Source organism: Adiantum capillus-veneris, chromosome 25, assembly GCF_014529385.1.
Source record: "Adiantum capillus-veneris isolate H3 chromosome 25, ASM1452938v2, whole genome shotgun sequence".
Lineage (NCBI taxonomy): Eukaryota > Viridiplantae > Streptophyta > Polypodiopsida > Polypodiales > Pteridaceae > Adiantum > Adiantum capillus-veneris.
Window position 1 is genome coordinate 32,874,051 of NC_140955.1, and position 11,282 is coordinate 32,885,332.

Here is an 11,282-nt window from a genome sequence, read left to right on the forward strand (position 1 = left end):
GTTGTTAGGAAATAAGACGTAGCTAAATAGATAATTGAGTAGATTACTTAATGGAGAGAGATAGATTTATATACATGAGATTATAGAGTAGAGAGAGAGAGAGAGTACACACAATATACGTGGTTCACCCAATGTGGGCTACGTCCACGGGAAAGCAGCCACTCAATGGCTTTAGTACTTCAAAACAAGAAGTAGTTTACAAAGGGATTATACCCTTAATGGAGCTCCCACCTTGCTTCACTCTCACCACCTCACACTCACCTTGTTGCATCAACTTCACACTATGAAATGTGTATAGAAATGGCCTCCTTTTATAGGCCAAAAGGGCTGCCCTCTCTTATGAGAGACAGCCATGTGTAGCCGTCCTTGTGCGAATAAGTTCAAATCGAACCCTCCAATCCGCCCATGTGTGGCCGCCCTTGAGAAGACAAGTCCGCTTTTGAATTCGGCCACCGGCCACCGGCCATTGACTTCCGACCACCGGCCATCGGCCATTGACTATCGGCCACCGGCCAACCGACCGGTTATTTTTCGACCACTTTTCGGCCGCCGTCCTGTCCGGCCATAATATTCCGGCGAAAAAGAATATTCCGGCGAAAGAAAAGTCTCGGGGGCCTCCGCCCCCGAGGCCTTTAAAGTTGCCCCTGATTCTTGTCCGTAAAAATTTTAGTTTCCGGTGAGTGATTTTCCTTCACGCACGATGGCTTCTCCTCATAATGGGGGCCTTACAAATGTGCGCTTTTACCACAGAAAATTACAAGGGTAAATCAGGCTCCATACTTAACACTGTAATCCTCCAAGCCGTTAATCCTTTGTGTATCATGCTCCCAAGTTGCAACAAGAAGTACAACATCGGCTTTGCTTGTTAGTTCATCAATGCCAACCCCCGCATTCCATGGGTATCCATTACAATTCCAAAAGCATATTTTCAATTGTAACTCGGTCTCATAGGTCACGCATCCCTATTTGCTTAACAAACTTGCCTCCTCCTTGGGCACATTTTCTTCATGAGAGATCTCCTTGTTTTTATTACTCTTTTCCTCATATGCCTTGCGATGCATATTTTGTTGCATAATAGTGCGATCTTCACATACAAAACATGTTGTATCCCTCAAATAGATCCAACTATTATCAAGGATAATCTTTCGCTTGGTCTCATCCGGCATGGTGCATACAATTGGCCGTTCTCCCGAGCGAGGAGCTCCTTGCTTCCCCACTCTATGTGCTCCATAGACCATAACTCCGGACATGCCAAAGTGGGTTTTGAAGAAATCTTCAATAACAATGGCAAGAGAAGGAGGTGTCTCTAACTTCTCTTCGGGAATTCCACGAATAACAATTTTCTTGGAACGTCGCTCCCGTTCCTTCAACTCCTCCACATCCACATTCTCAACATTCTTTGTTTGAACCATAGCTTGCATGAGTGAGGAATTAGAAACCACATTGCTACCACATACATCAGCCCAAGACTTGTTTGTGCATACATTTTTCATGTCGCATACATCCCGGCTCATAGTGTCAAATTTCTCCTCTTTCAATACATGGTCATGCTCTACTTTGCTCATCCGCTCCTTCAAAGCATTCAAGTCCACAAGAGAGCGTTTACATTCCTTGACTTCCTCTTCAAGTTGCATCAAACGTGTTTTTTGCATCTCAAGTGTCCTCTTGTAACAAGCTTGAAAACCCAACTATCCCCCCCTCAAGTCTCCCACGGAAAATGGATTTGGTATAGACCATGGCAGAGTTCAATCCCCTAAAACTATAAGTAGAAGCCCCCCTCTCACTCCCCCCTTAACAACAACATAGGTGTGTGTGTGTGTGCACTTCCCTTCGACAACAATCGAAGTGAGACAACAAGAACTCGAAACCAAACATAAATGGGAGTTCTTACCACTTTTCTTTGTGGCAGTGTCCATAACCCGTACAACTTATTGTTAATGACTAACATAAAGACAAAAATCGGAACCACATGACATCACTTAATTTTTACGAGAAGCATCGGTGTTTCTACATCACCATCAACCATATCATCATGAATTATTTTGTCCATATCAGCATCTTAGGCACCATTCACAATCATACATTCCATGAAACAATATCCCATACAAGAATTCAAGTGTGCATGCTTGCATTTGGAGAGATTCCCTCTCTCTGCATCTACTAAAAATAGCCGAGAGCTTCCTGACCATGACCCTTGCATTCAAGATGCAGCGTATGTGACCGCATCTAGAATGAAAACCCTCGCCTAGCATCCGCCAGAAATAGCGCAAAGGTATATCCCACAATTAATGCATTACAAGAGATGACATCTCCGACAGGAATCTCCTGAAGCTCTTTTTGTGCTTAAGATGTGGTCCTTAATGAAATTCACCACATCTGGCATACATGTTGAGCAAGGCAAAGCCAAGCACGATGCTTTCTTTCAAAAATCCTTGACTAACCATATCATCATAAATTCTTTTGCCCATATCAACATCTTATGTAATGCCACACGCCTTCAAGGTGTGAGTGTACCTGATTGCATTTGGAGAGATGCCCTCTCTCTCCATATGCTAAAAACAGCCTAGGGTGACCACCCTTGCATTCAAAGTGCAACCATATGTGATTGTATATGGAGTGAAAACACCCCGAAAACACTCACTTTACATCTGCTAGAAACAACCCAAAGCTTCTTGGCCTTGCCCAAGTTGGTCATATCCCCCCAATGAGTGCATTCCAAGAGACAACATCTCAAACAGGAAGCTCCTCAAGAACTTTTTGTGCTTTATAAAGTGCACCACATTTGGCATACATGTCAACCAAGGTAGTGCCAAGTATATGTGATTGCATCTGGAAATACATTCTTAGTTGGCATCTTTCAAAAACAGCCCAGAGCTTCTTCGCCCTATCCAAGTTGGGAATATCCCGCAATCACTGTATTCCAAGAGATATCCCAAATAGAAATCTCCTCAAACACTTTTTGTGCTTTATGAAGTGCACCACATCTGGATACATGTTGACAAGGGTAGTGCCAAGCACGATGTCTTCTCTCTCAACAATCAGTGACTAACAATATCATAGTGAATTATTGTGGCCATATCAGCATCTCGAGCACCATCCAAAATCGGTGCATTCTAAGAGATGACTTCTTGGACAGGATTGCAAGTGTATGTAAGTGATTTTGGAGAGATTCTCTCGCTCTACATCTGTTCAAAAAAGCCTAGAGCTTCCTGACCATGACCCTTGCATTTGGAGTGACAACCCTTGCCTTGCATCCACCGAAAATTGCCCAAATCTTCTTGGTCATGCCCAGGGCCGGGAAAATCTCACAATCAATGCATTCAAAGAGATGAGATTCCGGAAAGGAATCTCATCGAGAACTTTTTGTGCTTATTTCACATGTCTTCAAGGTGCACGTGTACATGATTGCATTTGGAGAGATGCCCTCTCTCTGCATAGACTAAAAACATCCAAAGTTTCCTGACCATGATCCTTTCATTCAAGCTGCAAGCCTATGTGATTGCATCTGGATTGAAAAACTTCGCTTTGCATCCCCCAAAATGAGCCCAAAGCTTCTTGGCCCACTTTTTGTGCTTTATGAAGTGCAACACATCTGGCATACATGTCGACCAAGGTAGTGGCAAGAATATTTGATTTCATCTTGAGAGACATCCTCGCTAAGCATCCACCAAAAACAGCCCCCCCGGGCTTCTTGGCCCTGCCCAAGTTGGGCATATCCTGTAATCAGTGCATTCCATTGTTGGGTTTTCAAGCCCGTTACTCTATGGGAACATATCCTAAGGCATGTAGGCATCATTAGTTAAGTGGAGTCTTTTTGCATGGAAATTTTTTTTGTGTGTCGATCTCTGCTCTCTCGCTCTCTCTCTCTCTCTCTCTCTCTCTGTGCATGCTCTCTGCTCCTCGCCATGGCAGCTATATGCCGTCACCCTCCATAGCCGCTGCTATCCCTACACAATGGTATCAGAGCTAGCCATTGCAAAGGGCTGTTGTGCTTTGGAATTTTGAAAGGCCGTCCTATCTAGGCGGTAGAGCTCCAAGTGTTGGCGTCACGTGTAGGCAGGCTCCCACCCGGCTAGGCATTTCAGAATGCCATCTAAAGAGGGTCCCTAGCAAGTTAACACTGCAAGGCATAGCGTATTTAGATGCCGTACACAGTGGTGGTGAGCTTCTCAAAACGTGCTATAGAGGTGGTGGTGTAAAGTAGGAGAAGCTTCAACAAGCTGTTCTGACAGCATATCAAAACCCTTTTTTCAAGGCAATTTGGCCACTAGATAGTGGTGCTTGGTGGTGTAGAAGAACTAATTGTGCTCGACAGTAGTCTTCAACATCAATCTCTTTCGTAGATTCAAATATGGCATCAAATTGACAAGTTTAATGGGTCCGGATTCCATACCTGGAAAATCAAAGTGATGACAAAAATCTTTGGAGCGTGGTTAAGCCCCTTTGATATATAAACCAAGCACAATGGATGTAGTTATGAGAGCATTATCTGTCGAGTAACAAAAAAAGGACGAGAAAGCATTGGCTTTAGACAATAGATTGAAGAGAATTAGAACTCATGTAATCTATGATGAGGTCCCCAAGCTAAAATTTAAAGGAGAAGGATCCGCTGCCTTCATTGTTGGAAAGGAGGAATGCGGGAACACACCCGACATAAAAAAGACCGCCTCTCTATAGCCTAGGGCATACACCACACCCCAATCCATTAGAGTTCACCTTCAAAACTCTTGACACACGTTGGCAAGCCACCACCCGCACACACAACAATGCACAAACACGCACACAACACCTAACCACGCACTTCACTGCTCTCTTTGAGCCACACACCATTTCCACACACGAAACCACACTCTCACTTCCATTCTCCTCACAAGAAGGGACCCGGGGGGGACATACATCTGCACCGGCACCGCACACAAAAGTAGAAGTAGAGAAGGAGGGGTAGGGGAAACGATGCGCGAGAAACACAATGGAGCCTTCACCACTACTCAAACACCCTTTACAACTCAATTACATCAAACGGTGCACCCACATGGTCACCAGGCAAGAAAACATTCACTTGGGGCTTTGCAGGCACACACCTCTACACAAAAAATCTCCCCCAAGAACGAGCGCGCACACACACACACACACTATCTTGTCTCTCTGCAGGCTCACCGGCTCAAGGCCCTAGCAAGAAGCCTACTGTGGAAAAAAGCATTAAAAATGGATCAATTTTGACTTTTATAGGGTGCCCCTTTCAATCTGGGCATCTAAGCTTTGATTGGTCCGTGGTGCACCCTTATTTAGCAACTTTGGAGGGGGTAACTGCCTTTGGCTTCATCTACTCACTTGCTCTCTTCTTTTTGCTTGTGCTTGAGAGGGGTGCATTAGTAACATTGGTAGTGCCCCTTGGCATTATTTTATTTTATTTTTCTTGCCCTTTTTCTACCTTGGTAACTTTCCCCTTTGACCAATTCCCTGTTCATATGCACTGCTTGGCCCCCTTTGCCCATTTGGATGGCCCTTTGCTTGCACTGCTCTCATTTTCCCTTCTCTCACTTTGAATCATGTTTGGGATGCTCCTTTAGTGGGCCATTGACCACCCTCTTGGCCGCCCTTTCCTTCTCTCTACTCTTGGACCACTCTTTTGCTTGCCTTAGAACGACTCTCTTTGCCGCCCTTAGGGCTTTCTCCCTCTCTTACTCTCTCTAGTCATGGGGTCCCCTCCTTACATGCTCAAGACCACTAGTGATATTGCTAGTGATGCACTTGTCTTTCCCTCACTCCAAAAGGGGCTTTGCAGGTCGCGTGTGAACAGGCCCTGGCGGGCACCATGCCACATCATCAACTATCAACCACCGCCGTTGCGGTCATCTGCCTCCGACCAAAAGACCAACGCAGCGGTCCCCTGCAGGGCCGCAAGCACCACCAACAGAGACAACACTGGAACACCATCATGGACACCATAACCAACGGAGCTCCAAGCTCCTTACTCTCCAACTCATGCCCATAATAGGGGTGCCTCCTTGCCTAAATACCCTCCAGTTTCACACTCCACTTCCCATGTGGGTTAGTCGGGCCACCCACGTGTCAGCATGTGGTGCCATGCCCTCCAAGGACCCCATTTTCCATGAGAATATCTCATAAAAACCTCCCATTTGGTCCTCTTTGACCAAGCTCCCACTGTTTGCCTATGGACTCGATCTCCAAGTCGTAAAGACCCAATGAAACTCTCCATTTCCATCTTCAAATCACCTGATTCCTGCTACATTTCAAGATTTCCAAGACTGTCATCCGAGGCTGCAAAAAAGGCAAAAAAACATATAGCGTCATTTCTCTGCGTTTACACCCATCTTGAGCTCGTCGTATCTCACCGCCCTAGAACCTGATTAACAAACCGTCAGTTCCTCTTGTCTTCACACAACACAAAATTCCCTCTAGAACCACACAAAGGCCCCAAAGATGCCAGATGGTACAAATCCCCATGCGGTCAACCCGGCCCATAACTGGCCCCAGAAAATCTTTTGATGGCCATAACTTGCAATCCGAAACTTCGATTTGCAATCTTAAAAGACAGGCATGCTCCATAATTCAAGCACTAAAACTATATCCACTGACATCCACTCTGGTAATCTTTCCCCAGCTACCCTATCCATTGGGGATATCCAAAACCTTTTAATTTTAAACTGTGATATCTTGCACACCGTGGCTCCATTTGACGAGCCATTTGGACCATCTGCTTGTCAGCTTCCATCACCTGCTCTTCAAGTACCTGCTCTACCGCTGCATCATGGTCCATGGTCCACCAAGGAAGAGAGAAACTCGTTCTTTATCGCATCATCCTTGTCTTCTTCCATAGGCATGATTGCTCTATCCCTCGTGGAAAAACTCTGCACTTGTTGCACCCCTATGGTACATTCTACCACCACTTTCATCAACATGGCCATTAACATGGCTTTGCACATCATCTTTACTTGCAGGGCTTTGGTTCCTTCACTTGGTCTCCATCAAACATAATGGTTTGCACACATACTCACTACATCTCTACTCACATGCAAGAGATCAAACTCATCATACCTCCATTGAGACGACTCGGTCTCCCAACTTGTGTCAGCATCCAAGGAGCTGCTATCACTTGGCTCAGTCTCTTCCTACATCTCTAGCTCAGGAACCTCGTCCAGCTTCACCGCTTTGACCTGGTCTGCAAAACGTACTCTTTTCCCTTTACCACACTTCAATGAAGATTCAACAGCCACACTCGAACTTGGCAACACATTCTTTGTCCACTCTGGAACCACCTGCACATCTTCCACAATTGGAGCTTCTCTAGCGACCATCCTTGGCATAGGAACCACCCCGTCTCTCTGTGGTAGTGATGTGTGTGAACACACTAGGACCGCCGGGGCATTTTTTCCCTCTTTAGGAGGTTTTTCCCCCCGTGCATTGTATATACGCCCATCACTCTAGGGCTATCTATCTTTCCATTGCACACTAAGTAACATACTCTCTATTGTGTGCCTTGAGCTTCCTTCGTCTTCTCCAAGCTGTGTGTGTTTCTTTGCAACCCTAATTCCAACAAAACTGAGCATTCATGCATTCATTTATGCTTGATCAAGTGCGGAATTTGAGCAATGCAATGTGAAATTCATGGATTAATTGCATACAAAAAACATTCAGAACAAAGGAATCAAACTCTAAAAGGAACTGCTACTCAGAGGAGAGGAAGAAAAGTTTTTTTAATTTTGTTGGACACATACGCAGCGACAGACGTCAGCACAGCAAGAACTCACCTAACAAGATTTGTCAGCTAAGGACGAAGCTCGACCCGCAGGCCCGTGGAAGCAAGCATAGGGTGTCAACCTACACTCGACAGACTCCTAACTAATTCCTATAGCGGTCTCTGCCCAATGTCTAAGTCACAGCCTTCAAGAGTGCATAAGAGGAAACTTCCTACAATGCTTTCTAGAGCCGAATACCCATCAAACAATCTCAAAACACCATAGAACTTGAAGGAGACCCTACTAACATCAATAGGTCGCTCTCCCTAAGGTCTAAGAACCAAAATTCCAACCCAAAACACCCGATGCAAAATCACGTAGGATGTCTAGCCAAAATTTTCAGGTCTTTGTTTCCGAAATCTAAAGTGCCTAATGTGTAGCTCTACTCAATGCGAACGCGTGGATATGTTGCAATGCAAAATCGGACAATGTATGCTCACCGAATCACCAGATAAAGTTCGTAGATGGAGCTCACAAAACCGGACTGTACCTGCACAATGCAGGTATTGGCGTGTAGATCTCGTCGGGGACAACATGTTGCACTTCTCCGCACTCGATTCCGACCACCGGTGCGCGCGTAGTGTCAAGATGATGCTCTCACTCTCTCTCGTACACAGTACACTCACTCACAGACTTCAAACTTTTTAAAATGACAATACGTTTTTCATTAAGGTCAAAAAGTGGTATAAATACCTTACAATTCTTAAACCCTAATATTCCAATTTAACCATCTACTCAATATAAATGTCAAAAATGGGATACAATCTGGAAATTTGTGTAAGCCCCAATATTTACAAGGTGAAACGTCGGGTTTTCTCAATAAATGAATAATTACAAAAAATAATAATCTTGCGAGCAGTCATTTTCCGTAGGGTGTGTCCAACTTCTAACACTCCCCCCCTCCTTGCTCATGTCGTCCCTGACATGGCTGTTGAGCTGCTTATTCATCTTAGGCTTTCTCTCATCTTGAGCAATGACTCATATCTTGCATGTTGAGCCAGTAGTGTTGGGCCGAAAATGTCAGTGCTGATTGTGAAGAAGCCGGTGTAGAAAGCTTCTTCAAAGGCCTGGAGGTGATAGGATGGCAAAACATGATCTTTTGATACAATGCATGTATCACCTCCTTGGAAGGATGACTAGACAGATCGTATACACATCTGTATGTATCTTGAAAGAAGAAGATATTGTCTATTGCCTGGCCCAGTTTGAACGTCTTGAAGACTGCCAAAAGGGTTTTGCAAATCTTTCTCATCATAATGCAAGATAGGTCAGGTGAGCCAGTGAACAATTTAATGGCGTCCGTTAGGGTTTTCACCATGTATTGAACACTTATTCTCTCGCCTACCTTCAAGCCATTAGCTTCGGATAGTTTATCCAAGTAGGTTGGCTTCTTTGCAGTAGCTCATGGGCCTTCCACGTCCGTATCCTTGGTAGTGGGTAGAAACTTAGGTTATCTTTGATGACTTTGGGTGCCTCTACCAAATGGATTAGATAATGTGGATACTTTGTTAGCCATGCCTTTCTCCACCTGGGTTGAGAGTCGACTATCAACTTTACCCCTTCAAGCTTGGAGATGTCTGCTGTGTACAGTGGCACTATTGGCTCTTCTCTAATTCTTTTGTTGATTGTGGCGGCTTCGTACTTTAGCAAAGGATATGGGAGAGAGGGCTGTAGCCATTCACGTAGAAGGTTGCTGCCGTCTATCTTCTGAATCATCATTGATTTAAAGACCCTCTGCTCCCATTCCAAGGCTTCTTTGGCCGTGTCTCTGATTTCCGCTTCTATGGCCTTTCGCAACTTCTCTTCTTTTTCTTGTGTCAGATCGTGTGGCTCTTGAGAGGGTCCTACAAGGATTTCCTCTTGCATGGGTGTGTCCACATGATCTACCACATTCTCTAAATCTATTCCTTCCATGGCTGCTGGCCCGGTGTTGAACTGCTCTTCTGTCTGCTGGCCTCTCAGCTCTTCTGTCTGGTTTTGGAATGTCTGTTTTTCTGCTTCAGCTTGCTCTCCTATATTCACAAGGAGGTCGTTCAAATCGGCATTGATCTTCTCCGCCTCCTCGAGCTTTCTCTTGATGTTTTTCAGCTCATCCTGCATTGCCTTGTGCTCTTCTTCCATGCGGGTTTGCATGACCACTGACCCTTCTCAAGCCATCATCAGTCTCTGCTTTTTCTCTAACGTCAACTCCTTTTGGAGCTCTTTCATTTGTTCTTCATAAAGCTGACTCTCTGAAGTGGTGTGAGTCGAGCTAGTCACTTTGACTCTGGTTGGAGATGCCCGTAGCCGCTGGATGGTTTGATCTGTAACTTCAATTTGGTCCTTGAGCTCAATGACCTCATCCTAGCTAGCCTCCTGCTCTATTTATGCCTTCTCTTTGGCATTCCGCATGGCTTCCCCTTCCTTGGACTCTTCAGCAAGTTGTAGGGTTAGGTTGTCCCTTTCCCTCTCTGCATCTGTCAATGTCTTGCTGAGTTTTCTGTATTCTTCTTTGGCTCCTTGCAGTCTCTGAGATGCTTCCTGATTCTCTCTTTCCATCTCCTGGCATCTTTGCAATGACTTTGCGAGACTGGCTTGCAGCTCTACTTCTCTCTCTATATGCCTTTGGATTCGTTTTTGTAAAGTGTCGACCTCAGGCTTGATCTTCACTTCAGTGGCTTTGAGATTAGCCATCTCACTTTCCGTGGCCATCGATTCTGCCTTGAGCCCGGTTAGCTTTGTCATCACCACATCCCAATCATTGGTGGGTGGTTGCAGGTCCACTGTATCGGTGGCCATCTCTTTTAGCTCCACTAACCCGCAGGCTCTGCATCTTCTCTTTGGGCCCTGTGCTTGCCAAGTCAAATGCGACTGTGGCTGCCTCTTCTTTTGAATATCCAGCAGCTAGTAGATCTAGAAATGTGTTAAACCTTGCTTCATTTGGCTCTGGCTGCTCACTTTTGGGTTTAGCTTCTTCTTTTTGCTCTTGATCTTTTCTCTGTTCTTGCCTTGAATCTTCTTGATCTTCAGATTTGTCTAGCTCCTACTTTTGTTCAGTTTGTGGAGGGCTAGGAGGAGGTGGTGATGGCGGTGGCCTGGACTCCAGGCTGGACGGTGGAGTTACCGGATTTTTCTTGAAGTCCCTGTCCGCCTTTGTCTTTCTCTCTCTCTCTCTTGGCCTTCCTGCTCTTCTAGTAGTTTCCGTCGGACTTCCTCCACTTCTGCTTCTGTAAATGGTACATGTGGGATATTTTTTGCCGTGGCATTCAGAATCTCAAAATTCTTAATATAATCTTCAAATCTGTCTCTGTGCACCCTTCGGGATGATCCCGACATTGCTTCTAGTGACGGCTTCCATAGCTCGCTCAAATCTCCCTTGAGGGCTCTTTCGGCTTTGAAACTTTCCATCAGCCGCTCTAGCCATGCCGTCTTCTGTGATTTTGTCTCTTTGACGGGCACTTGGACACTCTCTTTCTTTCCTTTCTTCAACTCTTGCTTCTCCTCTTGCACGGTTTCTAACCGGCGTTTCAACCTAGTGCCAAC

At 45.3% G+C, this 11,282-nt stretch overlaps 1 pseudogene; it reads right to left on the reverse strand.

Annotated features, from left to right (window-relative positions):
• Nucleotides 1–7,319, reverse strand: part of LOC147424675 (large ribosomal subunit protein uL13-like) — a 32,773-nt pseudogene extending 25,454 nt beyond the window's left edge.
• Nucleotides 7,320–11,282: the final 3,963 nt, after the last annotated feature.